The following is a 15429-nucleotide window of genomic DNA, read 5'->3' on the forward strand; positions in this document are numbered from 1 at the left end:
ATGAATGCTTTTACAATACACATTTACATTGATAAAACAAGACATTTCGGAAGTATATATATATCCTACACAAAGAAAACCACAACGAGCTATATATAAACAGTGATTTAATTATTTCAGAAGAAATTAAAGATTTTTTTTAAATACGAAACTTTGATTATTTTTGGACTTATTGAAAAACCTAAGTTTGCCATTTATTTTTTTATTTTGTCAACTTTTTGTTGGCTGTTGCTAGGTTCTGCATCTTTAAGTGACGTACATGTAATTTAAGTGTACATGCATGTGCGGGGAAAGTTTTGTAGTTATTACATAAATGTAAGTCTTTCTTCTGACACTAAAGAGGTTTACAAAGTAACATCTTTCTTAATACATGTATCTGTCAAATCTAACCCCTCCATTATTTACAAAATATTTTGGAAATTATAATTTTTATGTGAGTGTATTGGGGTGTGAATTGAATGTACTTCTGTAATAAATATGGTATTTTAACGTAATTACACGACTGTAGTATATATGCTTTATCTTTATGTAAGAGTAGTGGGGATAAATTATGTTTTCAATACTCCTTTTTAGCTTATCGTGTACAATATTTCTTTTCAGTTACATTAACCTTAACGTTTATGCTTTTATGTCTATCATATTGTATCTACTTCAATGATGTGATAGTGTGTGAATGTCAATGTACTTATACTTATCTTTTATATACTCTTTACATGCAGTATGTGTGTACATTGTATTTGTCATGATATCTTTTAAATGCTTATTACACACTCTTATAAAACCATGTTTTTTCCTAATATTACCACAAGCAGTTCGAATGGGGATTGTTATTTTTCATGCATCATATCATAATATGGGTACAAGTGTGCTATGGATATTTCATGTCTTATGCCAGTGTATTTTCTTTCACCGCTGTCATACCATCTGAAGTTGCCTAATTTATTGTCATAAAAATGAAGTAAATATAAATTACCTTACAAATCGCATACCAGTTGTAATTCTGATGGAATAAAACAGTCGAAACTTATTGATATGACTTGGAGCTATTGTTATTTTCATTGTATCCTCGTAAACAACAAACAATTTGTGATATAAATAACAAACAAATGATTTTCGTGAAATATATACATGAAACATTCTTTACATACAAATAAAATGTCATTCGAAATGTGGCACTGAACATACAAAGGATACTGTTTTTATAATTATATAAAGCATGAATGATTTACCAATGACAAGGGACATGAAAAGTAAAACAAAATGCTTTGTATGATAATTAATGAATAGAATATAATATTAAACAAAATATTTTAGGACAAGTATTCCAAATTAGGTCAATTTCTATGAGTGGAAGTAGGTTGGGGAAAAAACCAATGAATTTTAGATTTTGAATTTTTGATTGTTCTACGGCGTTTCCTCGAAATTCCACCTTCAAGCTACCTATATGATCATTTACTCGTATCAGCAAAAGGATTTTTAAAGGCACACCATGGCCAGCTAACTTGATACATGGGAGATAACTCATTAAAATTGTGAGTAATTATCGATATGCTTGTCTTTTATTCGCAGGTACATGTGAATGTAATTACGGGTAGTTGACCTCGTTGTACTGTATAAACAGGCGCTAGCTATATATAGGTGAATGGCCCGCGAAGAGGCATCGATGTGGCTCCGCTCTAAAATTTCGTTGTCTTATCGGGTTTTAACCCCTCCCTTCACCGACTAAAATTTCGGTTGCCAGTGCGCAATCGACCCCTAATTTCGCCATCGAAAACGTGAGTAAATGTTGGTGCAATAGTCTTAACATAATATATATGTACACAGATATGGAAGTTTTTTTAAAAAAATTTTTCCCATTCATTTTTCCCAGCATAATTTACTTGATGGCTGTTTCCGTGGACATGTGATTTCAGAATCTCATGTTAAACCGTTGCCTTTGGAACATAGCAATTCCTTTTGGAGTGATCAAGGCCAAAAATCTGGTGATCTGAAAAAAATGTTCAAACGAGTCTTTTATCATAATTATACTGATGTAATTTTTACGCTGTATTTATTAAACCATTTCTATTTAATGTATTTCCTGAAGTAACAAGGTAGATTCATGTTAAATAATTTTAGGATGAAAGTAAATGAACATATAATTCACATTTAAACGAAATATGCATTACAATCAATATTCTGCATTGATGGCAGACTTACATATATAATAACATCCCGATTTTCTCCATTTGATTGTTGTCCATGTGATTATGAATGTTGTTTCCTTACTTGAGCAAATTACAACGTTGAACTAAGTTGAAAGACTTCTTTCACTCCGAATCACATTACAAATAATAAATCACTAAAAGTCAGTACATTTCCCAGCCGGTCCTAAAGACTGACTTACTCTAAAAGTTACTGGTCCTGACTGAAAGTTACTGATCCTTACAAAGTTACAATTCATCCTTGTAGTTTATTATGTACTATTATGTTTTATTAAACAAAATATCAACATATCTGTATTACTATCGTGCGCTCTCAACAAAGTTGACAGAAAACCAGAAAATTACGAAAATCTTTTTTGTACAATTTGATCTTCAACCTTTCTGCAATGCTACTGCTATTTTTGTTTTGTAAATCTTTAGAAGTCCATCAGAACTGGACCAAAAAGTCAAAGGACCAGTTGCATGGCAAAAAATGTCTGCCCTATATTGCACTATAACTGAGTTGTCGGTCATGGGCAGACAGCTGCAGGCGTTAATTTCGAAAGTGTCCTATAATATAATTATGTTGAATTGCAATCGCCGTGAAATCATCCAGACTATAACAGGTAATTATAAACCAATACTCTATACTGTATGTTATATAGTAACTGTAAACGCAGTCAAAGTTTAACATAAATGCAGAAAAACCCTGTTAATATGGTTTATTATCGCGAATGTCAATTAGCCGGCAATATCGTTTTACAAAATTTACTGTTGTACATGAATTAAAGATTCAAAAACAGCGCGAAAAACGGAAAAAAATATAACTAGCGCTAATATGAGTACAGTATAATTGTGTCTATCCTCTGTCGCTGTTTGGAACGTTCTTCCCATTCTAAATACACGAGATTAGTCTTTTCATCATGATAACAGTATCATTATATATATGCAGCTAATTGTCGTGGTTTTAAAGCAGTCACAAATAACAACGCATTTTTTTCACACGAGAAGGGCTTACATTTTTCATGATTACAGTTAGCTTCGTTATTCTATAGAGTGAATTATGCTATAGTTTTGGAAACGTCTATGCAGTATCTACAGTATTACAATCTATGGTGCAATGCATCGTTCCGAAATAGTAAATATAACTTTCTTTCACGTACGATTTACTTTCGCGAATTTTAGCGATCTAATAAAAATCACGAGAGTTTATTTCAACGAGTTAATGCCTACGTCACTTATATCGATAGGGTATTTTTTCAGTGTTTTAACCCGCTTTGATAATCTTCTCGAACTTTATCTGAAATAAAAATCGCGAAATTAAAGATGCTCCACCGCTGAAAAATGGTATTTTTCACTATTAAAAACAGGAGCAGACGATTTAGTATTTTTCTTCAGTTACAAAAGTTACTTACTTTAGACCATTACCACCATTGAAAAGTTTGAGCTTCTAATTTTACTTCACGTTAAAAATATAAAAAAATTCTGTATCCCGAAAAAATTCCCTGCCACTATATCCTATATGGAATGAAGTACTGATTGCGCATGCACCAAAGGCGAAGTAAATTATTTCATATTATTTTTTTGTGTTTATTATATATATACACGTATATATACACGATTAAACACCAATAATTGTTCAAATGATGAATATTATTTATGCTTTGTCGGCGGTGGAGCATCTTTAAGTATCTGTCAAAAAAGTTCGGTTATAATTGTGAAGCAAATATACTTACTCATACTGGCATACGAAAACGTCCTTTGTGTTGCACTCAACAGATGTCCAGGTTCGTACAACAGATTTATTCACATATGACACACCCATGCACATGCCATCTTGGCTGGTCGGGATCGTTGGCGAAAATCTGTTGAAAGAGGTTGAGAGAAGAGTATCCCCACTTCCATCCCATATCCAAGCTGATTGCGGGCTGGAATATACCAGACCAGTCCAAAAAGCTCCTTCTCCATTGACTCCTTAAGCCCAAACAAACATTAACTGTATTTAAAGTGACTTGGCGTGTCAAACATAGAAACGAAAGTACATGCATTATATCATCATTTCGCGATTCGCGAGTTATTGTATATACACATCGCGGGGATAACTTTTCATTTATTCCACTTTCTAACAGTACCAATTCATACATGATATCTTCTTTACCATTCGTTTCACTCTATTTACTGATGCTTAAACTAAACCGAGATTATAGCGAGATACTTGCTAGCGACAACGGGAGTGCATTACATATGAGAGATAAAACAGAATCATATCCGTAGGTACAATGTATGAGGGATAACTCAGTATTAAACCCGTAGGTATGAGAGATAAACCAGTATTACACCTGTAGGTATAAGAGATAAACCAGTATTACACCTATAGGTTTAAGTGATAAACCAGTATTACACCTATAGGTTTAAGTGATAAACCAGTATTACACCTATAGGTTTAATTAAACCACACCTATAGGTTTAAGTGATTAAACCTATAGGTTTAAGTGATAAACCAGTATTACACCTATAGGTTTAAGTGATAAACCAGTATTACACCTATAGGTATAAGAGATAAACCAGTACTACACCCGTAGGTATGAGAGATAAATCAAAACTACACCCGTAGGAATGAGAGATAAATCAGTACTATACTCGTAGGTATGAGAGATAAATCAGTACTACACCCATAGGTACATGTATGAGAAATAAACCAGTACTATACTCGTAGGTATGAGGGATAAACCAGTACCATGCCCGTAGGTACGAGAGATAAACCAGTACTGTACCTGTAGGTACGAGAGTTGAACCAGTACTACACCCATAGGAATGAGTGATAAACCTCTATTACACCCGCAGGTACGAAATATAAACCAGTATTACACCTGTAGGTACGAGAGATAAACCAGTATCACACCCGCAGGTACGAAAGATAAACCAGTATTTCACCCGTAGGTACGAGAGATAAACCAGTATTTCACCCGTAGGTACGAGAGATAAACCAGTATTACACCCGTAGGTATGAGAGATAAACCAGTATTACACCCGTAGGTATGAGAGATAAACCAATATTACACCCGCAGGTACGAAAGATAAACCAGTATTACACCCGTAGGTACGAGAGATAAACCAGTATCACACCCGTAGGTATGAGAGATAAACCAGTATTGCACCCATAGGTACGAGAGATAAACCAGTATTACACCCGCAGGTACGAAAGATAAACCAGTATTACACCCGTAGGTATTAGAGTTACACCAGTATTGCACCCGTAGGTACGAGAGATAAACCAGTATTACACCCGCAGGTACGAGAGATAAACCAGTATTTCACCTGTAGGTACGAGAGATAAACCAGTATTACACCCATAGGTACGAGAGATAAACCAGTATTACACCCGTAGGTATGAGAGTTACACCAGTATTGCACCCGCAGGTATGAGAGTCTGTTACACCAGTATTACCCGTAGGTATGAGAGATAAACCAGTATTACACCCGTAGGTATGAGAGATAAACCAGTATTACACCCGTAGGTATGAGAGATAAACCAGTATTACACCCGTAGGTATGAGAGATAAACCAGTATTACACCCGTAGGTATGAGAGTTACACCAGTATTGCACCCGCAGGTATGAGAGTTACACCAGTATTGCACCCGCAGGTATGAGAGTTACTCCAGTATTACACCCGTAGGTATGAGAGTTACACCAGTATTACACCTGTAGGTATGAGAGATAAACCAGTATTACACCCGTAGGTATGAGAGATAAACCAGTACTATAGTCGTAGATATGAGAGATAAACCAGTACTATACCCATAGGTTTGAGAGAAAACGTAAGCCAATTCAGCTATGAAAGACAAGATTGCATTGAGGTAAAAGATTAGCTTGAACCTTATACCTGTTAATCTACAGATCCTAAAATACATAAATGCATTTGTATTTTGCTTTCAATTTTATAAAGAAGTAACATGTATGTCTAGGCTGTGTGAGGAGGATAAACAGTATGATTTACTCTGACCAAGCGTTTTTTACATTTAGCATCTCACATTGTACATTACTTTGAACTGTATTTGCTATAAAACCTTGTTGATCGTAATACTACTTCGAGTATTTACATCTCTGAGGAGTTCCAGAACTTTTTCTTTACATCCCTTTAAAGTAATATTTTTGACTATTTATTCCGTTTGTTAAGTTTATGGAATAGGCTTTTTATAGTCATCAGCAAACATATGATTGACAAGCTATGTAAAGACGACCTCTATATGGTTACACGGGATTTGTGGAGGAGCTAATTTAAGGGCTAATTGTAATAATATTTGGTAATGTAGTTTCCAAATACTTTCTTAGTGAAAAGCGATTGGTTCTGATGTTGTGATGTTATTGTTTTAATTCTTAATGATAACAAATATATGTCACATAAGGTGACAATTTCAATGTCTATTCTGCATTGAGTTATTTTTAAGTTGGAGGAACATAAATGTTTGTTTCTAATGGTATAGTTAACTCACCAAAAACTGTCATTAGAGCATACGTGATCACTGCAAGATAGCTGTCGAAATCAAGAGAGTGGATCTCAACTAGACTGGCTCCTTCGTCCAGACAGAATTCCTATTTGAAACAAATCAGTGAAAAAATGTCTTCTTATCGCCGTAAACACGGGAGGTCGGAGCTGGTTATTGATTTGACGTTAATCCTGTCAACCAACCAACCAACCACAATCATTGATTATCAATTATGGTTTCTGATCAGTCAGATATAACATCTTAATTGTCAAGTAGTGTTGTAAACACGACACAAATCTATGATCCGGTTGATTTCAAAGTATTTATTCATTGTCTAACAGGCGCTTGTATATGGATAGTATAACACGTAGAACTGGTATGATGTCAAACTAAATAACAACAAGTAATTACTGTATATTAAAATACCGAATACATAGCAAGTAGCATAACACACTATTTAAAGTGACTATACTGCAAATCAACTGTCTCTTGTTGCTATTTAATTTCGATATTTCCATTTCGAAACAAGTTCGCGAAGATGAATTTGAATTTCCTTGGAATATGTGGGGTTTTCATGTACAACGTAGTCGGTAAAAAGAGTAGTGTGATGAAATTGGACTTTAAATGACCCTGGTTTCTAACAGGAAACAACAAACATGGGTATGGATAATATAATAAATAAATTCTGTGTCTGTTCAGTAGTGCCGTCACTAAATGTCTCAGTAAAATCCCGCCGTATACGTCCTTATGTTGGAATAAAGGCTCCGTTCATAGGATAGTTGTTGCATGAGATTAAGATATTTACCCGTGCTTCATTCCATGTTTTCTTTTCTGCAAATAGCTTGTAGCAGTTGTTATCTTTGCGGACAGACGTTAAAGGGCATTTAACAATGCTCTTCCCTGAAATATCGAGCAATGAAATACAGCAAATACTAGTTAACTATTAATGCATCATTATTTTCTATTTTTGTCTTTTCAATACTTATGAATGTTAAAGGATAGTACATGCAAACTTCCGGCAGTAAATGAAACCTTTATATAATATATATATTTGATATATATTGCAAACAAAACGACTACACACAATATGTATGGTCAGACATCTGTCACATTTATGGCCACGAGTCGAAGGACTTATTGCAGAACGTTAGACATACAATACTCTTGTACACTTACCCCGGAAAGGAAGACAAATATATGATTGCGTTGGGAATCAAATATTGATTTTGTATTGTACATTTGTATGATACAACAAAAATTATAATTATTGTCGGATCACAGAGATTTGCTGACTACTACATTGTATTTATTTTAAAAGTCCCCGAAATATATCATTTCGGGAACATCAGCAAAGTTTGACATATTCATCAGGTTGAGAACAGGTTAAAAGGTGGCTTACGAAATCTTCTACACGCGAACATGTACATGTTTAAATTTACTTCAGCAGTCATGCCGCATATATTTGACGTTCATGTGTTAATGAAGCCGGAAATTAGAAAACTTTAATATGTGTGATGTTTATTCATCCGTTGTAATTGGAAATATTAATCAATAAGATGCCTTAGATAAAGGTTCTTAAGTCTTGCGTTATCTGTCTTACAATATTGATGCAATATACTTTACCATGCTTCACACATGTTGGGGTCTTGGCATCAGCAGCACACATTTCATCTATCCCACAGGAACCCGTCGTACAAGATCCTGGCGCTATCCCCTGTTTCGACAAGAATTACAATAAAGGGTAAATAAAACTAAAGTAATTGTCAATTTCTTTTCAGATTAAAAAAAACCCTAACTAATTCTTTAATTAAACATTCAAGAAAAGTCTTAGGAATGAAATGAATACGGTACAATTTGAACCGTTTTCGGCTTATCTTCTTAACATAATATATAGAAAAAAATATTCTAAATTAAGGTAAATCCTTGGTATTCATGGATTGTATTGAATTGATTCCTCTTCAATTGCAACCCCATATGTTTTTTACATATACAAAATGAACAACACGGATACTCATTTCGACACAGGACGGCGTCTATATGAATACAGTCAAACTGACACCTTTTGGTCCGCCTTCTTAGGTCCCCAGGGGTCAGCCCAAACATATGTACAATTTTGAATCCTCATCCAATAGGGATGGTATAGTTCGAGGACGAAAATATATTACAGGAGGACCTAATCAAAATGGGGACTTGGAGTGATACATGGCTGCTTCGTATGCATCCTGAAAAATGTAAGCACATGCACATAGGCAAAAAAGGTCGAATAGCCTAAACAAGACATTACGCGTACGGACATGGAAAATGATATCGGTGTTTCTATTGACTCCACTCTAACTTTTGATTATCATATAAGTGAAAAGATCAAAAAGGCCAATCAGATTTTAGATATATTACGGAGAACCTTTAATTTTATGAATACAAAATCATTCAATCACAACTAGACTATGCAAACTCGGTTTGGGCTCCATACAAGATCAAGGACATAGATAGACTCGAAGCAGTACAGCGAAGAGCAACTAAAAGCCTTCCAGGATTGCATAATTTACCATACACAAAAAGACTCAAAATTCTAAACCTCCCAACGCTATTATACCGAAGGATTAGAGGGGATATGATTTAGTTATATAAAATAACAATCGGAATCTATGATTAATAGGCATACTTGTTGTATAATGTTGCAACAAGAAATAGTAGAAGAGGGAACCCAAGAATGGTAATTCCAGAGCAATCGAGGACACTACTACGAAGGAACGCTTTTGCTATGAGAACAGTAAGGCCATGGAACAGTCATGCTGAGGAAGTTGTATCGGCCACTAACATTAACTGTTTTTAAAATAGACTGGATAAAAAGTGGAAAAATCAATATATCCTATTTAACTACAAGGCTTCTATAAGCGGAATATGATATAATTGATAACTAATACTTTGAGTCCGGTGAAGAGGAACTATTAGTAGTTCCTGTACTGGAAATCTTCTATATCTATATCTAGCTATGTACCCGTGTAATATGAATAAAGTGCTCCGTTCAGGGAGGAATTCGTTTACATGTGAAAATATCCCTTTTGTGCAATTTCAAATTTCTGTCTCAAAAGATGCAACAAAATGTAAAAATGCAATATAATTGTTTTTCCATTCTTACATTTGGAGTTGCAGAGAAGAGGTCGTTTATATGGAAATGGCCAAATTGGTCCCATTTGTAACCCGCCCATAGGGTCCATGGTGACATTTGTTTATATTTCGACCGGATGTTATAGACATGTCTGTTGTTGATGGATGGACGGAAGGACGGACGACAGACGACGGACGCCATGGTTTTTGTGTCTCCATTACTTTTCATAGTCTAAGCAGGATGGTGAAAATGTGGGATTCGTAGTAAAATCATGATTGTTTTCCAAGGTAGAAGGTAGTTGCATGCTAATCAATTTTAGATATGGGGCCAATATTGTGTGGAAAGACTCTTTATTCGTATTGGTTTAAAATGACGTCACCTGATGACACAATCAATAATCGACAATATCACAATCGGTTAGAATTAATTTTAGGATTGTGTTTTAGAAATGGGTCATTACAAGGGATTTGAGTGATTAGATGAGGGAAATATTGCACAAGATAAGTTTTTGGGTTATATTTCTGTTATTTGTTGTTTAGTTATTTATTTAGAGCCAACGACAGGACAAATTTGATACACAGTGTGTCAGTGACACAATGCGGAAAACTATTGGGTCTTAACGAAACTTGTATCGGGCGAAGCGATGCTGAGCTTGACGTGATGTAATTATCAATGTCCTGACGGGACCACGTATTTTTTTAATCAAACGTTTGAGAATAAATATTCAAGTAAGGTGATATATTGTATTCATATAACATCTAAGTGACGATTGTTCATAATAAAAATATCGTAGTTAAGTTTACCTATATTACATGTCAATTAAGTTTCAAGATTTTAAATTTTATTTAAAAAAAAATGACATTGTACATAAGGGGTCCGTCAGTGGTAAAACAGACGTACAATGTTTATAGCAGTGTGGACACCAATGACATAAATATACCTATCGGGACGAAATAACGACTGTCTGTCTTTCTACATGTACATTGTGATTCGAATGAGGAATGACTTTGTCATCAAGCTGTTCCATTAATCTCGTTTCTCGTCGTATATGGGTGTCATAATTTTAAATATAATTTTATAACCATTCAATAATTTTATTTTCATACATTAGTCTAACGTAAATATATGAATTGAATGTATTTTTCTAATTTTCATAGCGGCTATGAAAATTAGAAAAATATATCCAATGCCTATGCGATTGACTTGTTATTTATGTTAGCTTCTGTTAGTCATGTGATGTAATTATTTTACCTGTGGAATATTTGTCCTGGAGAACACTTCTTGCACGGACGTGAATACCGCCTGTCTGTCTTTGTAATCCGAATAGAGAATGCACATGTTGTCAGAGGATCTGTAGGAAATGGAGCGACATAATACAAAGGTAGCACACAGTTCCATACATTGGTATTTCGTTGGTAGTTTCATGTTAATGAAATCATGGTAAAATGTTGGAAGTCTTTCACCAAGAGGAATCGATAGCATGCAATCAACCTCAAAAACAAGGCTGACCAATACCGCTATCAATACAATTATTTGTCTCCATACCAAACGTCCCCACATATTGGAAGCTACCAGTTACAGATGTACCTATTGCAGAGAGATTTATGTTATAAAGGTATTGTCTATATATACCAGCGATTACAGGTCGATGAAGCAAATAGTTTTACTTTATTTGTCATATACATTTTTAATGTTTTCTAATTAAACGTTTTTAATGCCGCGGTTACACATTCATGGATCATCTCGTCGGTGCCATTACCGATTCAATTGACTTCAAGGATAGCCCCGGAAAAAGCTAGTTTTCTATGTCCGATACTGCTTTCCAATGGTTCGTCACGGATATATTGAGAATAGTGAACAAAGTGAACCCTTTGGCAACACAAGTGAAACATCCATACATACATTTATCAATTTTATGTGTATTCCTAATTATGATTCATGATCCATTCCGAAAAACTCTTTTTATGCTCAATGAAGGAGAAAATGTTTGTTGTATTACAGTCAATGACGACCATGACATCAAGGACAAGCGAATGATGTGCCGTGTTGTTACTTAATTGCTTTGGTTAATGATTGAAAGAAAAATATTAATGTAACCTCAATTACATACTTAATAAAACATTATCCATGACACTTAGACCCTATTGTCGTTATAAAGACCTGTCTGGAGAAAGGCTTTAGATGCCAGCTTTCCTACCATCGTGAATTATATACAGATATAGCTCGCAAAGTTGGCGGCCATCTTGAAATATAAAATGGCGTTCCTCAACTTGACTTTTAAACAATACCAGATTGTTCCTAGGTAGCAATAATATGGATGTAGTATGGGTTTAGTTGTTATAGAACGTGATATATGGTTCGCAGAAGGTGGTTTTTTGGCGGCCATTTTGAAAACCAATATGGCGGCCTCCAGAAGGCCGTGAGTTTTTGGGGTCAATTCTTTTCCTGAAACCTTATGTCATAAAGAAGCCATATGCAAAGTTTCATGCTTTCTTCACAATTGGAACGATTTTCATGCTTAGCCGCTAAACTGCATCCGAAGAAAGACAACCGGTCAGTTCCTGACAAATGCCCACATGGAATTCTTAAACCAGAGGTGGATGGTTTATAGTATCATGTAGCGAAATCTTAACCAATCTGTCACTGCGTCTGCGAATCGGGGCCATCAGAAGTGATTTGTTTACTTTAAATAACTAACAATCCGTTTCGAAATCGATGTAGAATAAAGATTATTTCTTTTATCGAGTTACTATACGTTACGCTTTGCCTCCTCTAGTACACACAATTAGGTTTAATCACCAGTCAGAAAATAAAATTATAGATCGTTAACTATAATTAATGATAATAGGAACAGGACTAATAGTTAATGATCCGTGTCATTTCCACGCTTCAGCTGATTACAACATTTGTTTTGTCTTTTGATCTTACTAAATGCATGCTTACACGTATAAGTAATGTCCACCTAGGCTACTGAATTACTTCTTTGTATATTTTTAAATAACATTATCACTTTAAGAATGCTTACTCTTTAACTTATTTATGAGAATCCAGTCTCTATATCCGTTTAATCAATGCAAACCCTTTCAAAAATTAAACAATGAAATACTTTTATGATACTCGAATGATGTACAATGTACACGTTGTAAGCGTATGTCCACATAAGATAAGTTTCGTTGTGTAGTAAATCCAAACATAATAGACATCAGAATTTGTTTTACTCATTCTCAATAGCATAATATCACAGTGCATGGTTTGTATAGTGATTACGGTGTATACTGGAAACGTCAAATGTTTACGAGGCCAGTTGATCGCAAAGAATTATTCCCGCGCGTATTGTTTTGTTCATGTATGAACTTTGTTGTTTTATGTCTAAAAGTGTACCTATCGCGAAAATAACAACACCATGAAAAGTCTATGTATGCAAATTGCGAAATTAAGTACTCGCAAAAAGTACGCGTTTACAGTGATAGAAGTTAGCTTTTTTGATTTTTTATCACTCTTTCAACACCGCGGTATTGGAATATCAAAAGTATAACGCATATCCCAATTTGCACAATATAATAGCTATTACGTTTAATATCATATCTAACACAATGACATAATGCAAACCCAGACTGTTCTGTATCTAGATGTTTCATTACATAATAACTCCAAATACAATAACTAGTAAACATTCTCTGATTATTTCACATTTTAGCAATTCTGCTGTGATTCACGGTAAAAAAACAGTTATTTATAAACACTCATAGTCCGACACATAGGTGCAAGAAGTAATATCAAAGTCTCAAATGGAGGGAAATACACCAAATGGAGATTAAACTAAGTTCCCTAGTCAAATCCTGACGGATTCTAAATGAATTATAAAGAGTTTTTTTGAAACTGAAATAACATATAACATAACATGTTGTTACATACATTGTATTTTTACGATAATAAACAAGCTTTGACTATGAATTGGGGTTTTCCTCAAGTATGTTTCAATATGGGACATCTGTGTAGAGGACAAGATACTTCGTGTGGCAACCTAGTACAACCGAACTATAAAGTTATATAAATATAAACAGATCATATGTAGGTTTTCGGAGAAAAACATTATCTAAAAGAAAACACTTGTCTCTCATTCGCAAAATATAATGTTTTGTTGTTACAAATAATCGAGGTGTTTGAATTATATTGTTTTAGTAGACTTGTATATCAATTACATCTTTCAGCGCCCCAGAGAAGCTTACAAACTCTGTTTTCAACGGTTGTATATCTAACAATAACGTTCTTTGGTGAGGCTATCCGTTTTGGACGGAATCACCTCGTACGACACTTTCTATCATCCCGCCTTCATTATCTTCTCGTTGTTTAAGGAAATTTAAACAGTATAGAACTAGGACACCAATAACATTATCGACTATCCACTCCTCGAATGTATGTCATCGCCCCGAATTCACTAAATTGATTGTTAATGCTTATATGAACGTGTTGCAAAGAATCAGATTCAACGAGTTTTCGATTATGATGGTACTTCTTGAGTTGGTTATTGCCAGAAATCCGGTGATCTGAAAATAAAACAGGAATTAGCTAAAGCAGTACATATTTAGTTAATTGTATATCGTTTTTATTAAAGTTTAAATGTGTAATTTAGTGTGTAACTGAAAGTAACAAAAACAGACTTAAGTGAATGAATACAGGGGAGAGAATATGTGTCTAGGTCTAAAGCTCTTTAAATTTAAATGTTTTTTCCTTAAAGTTATATGTTCCACAACTGGACGAACATTTTAATATACTATTTTTCCTTCATTAATCTGTTAAAAACCTACAGGTTTGATGAATTACGCTCTGAAAATAATTGAAAAGGACAGAGAAACATATACATGTATGACGCCTTGTAAACGTTAGGTACAACACATAAGTTTTGCCTTGTAAAATTCTCTTTTAGGCCTTATGCATTTTTAGATGAAAACAAACCAGCAGAAATCACTTTAAAATAACTAATAGTATTGAAATAATGCGAAATGAATTTGTAGACCAAAGCTTGGATTCATGGTCTAATCGTATGTACCCATTGTGCTCTATAGTACATGTAATATATAACTATTTTTGGCAGTATTGCCTTGAAACATTTTCAGGTCTTATTTATACTTGTAAAACCTCTGCATTGTAATTTTCAAAATGTTGGTGAATGAAAAATCAAAAGCTCTTCTTGATTCGTGAGTTTGAAAATTACGGCACATATAATTTTAACTTTTATATTACTTTCCTATGGGGAATTCGATTAAATATATTAAATAGATTTAAAAAAAAAATAAATGTTAAGGAATACTCATGAAACTGATACTTAGTAACAAGAAATCTTACTCATATTGACAGATGAAGATATCCTTTGTTTCGCAATCGACCGAATTCCAGGTCCGCAACACAAATTTGTCAACGTACGATACACCCATGCACATGCCATCTTGGCTGGTTGGGATCGTCGGCGAAAATTTGTTGAAGGAGGTTGGGAGAAGAGTATCCCTACTTCCATCCCATATCCAAGCTGCTTGCGGGCTGGAATAAACCAGACCTGTCCAAAAGGTACCTGCTGTTCCTATTCCTAAAAGCAAAGCAATCATAATAAGGCATAGACAATTGTTCAAGCATTGACATTCGAACTGTGT

The sequence above is a fragment of the Argopecten irradians genome, chromosome 7, assembly GCF_041381155.1.
Source record: "Argopecten irradians isolate NY chromosome 7, Ai_NY, whole genome shotgun sequence".
NCBI classification, from domain to species: Eukaryota; Metazoa; Mollusca; class Bivalvia; order Pectinida; family Pectinidae; genus Argopecten; species Argopecten irradians.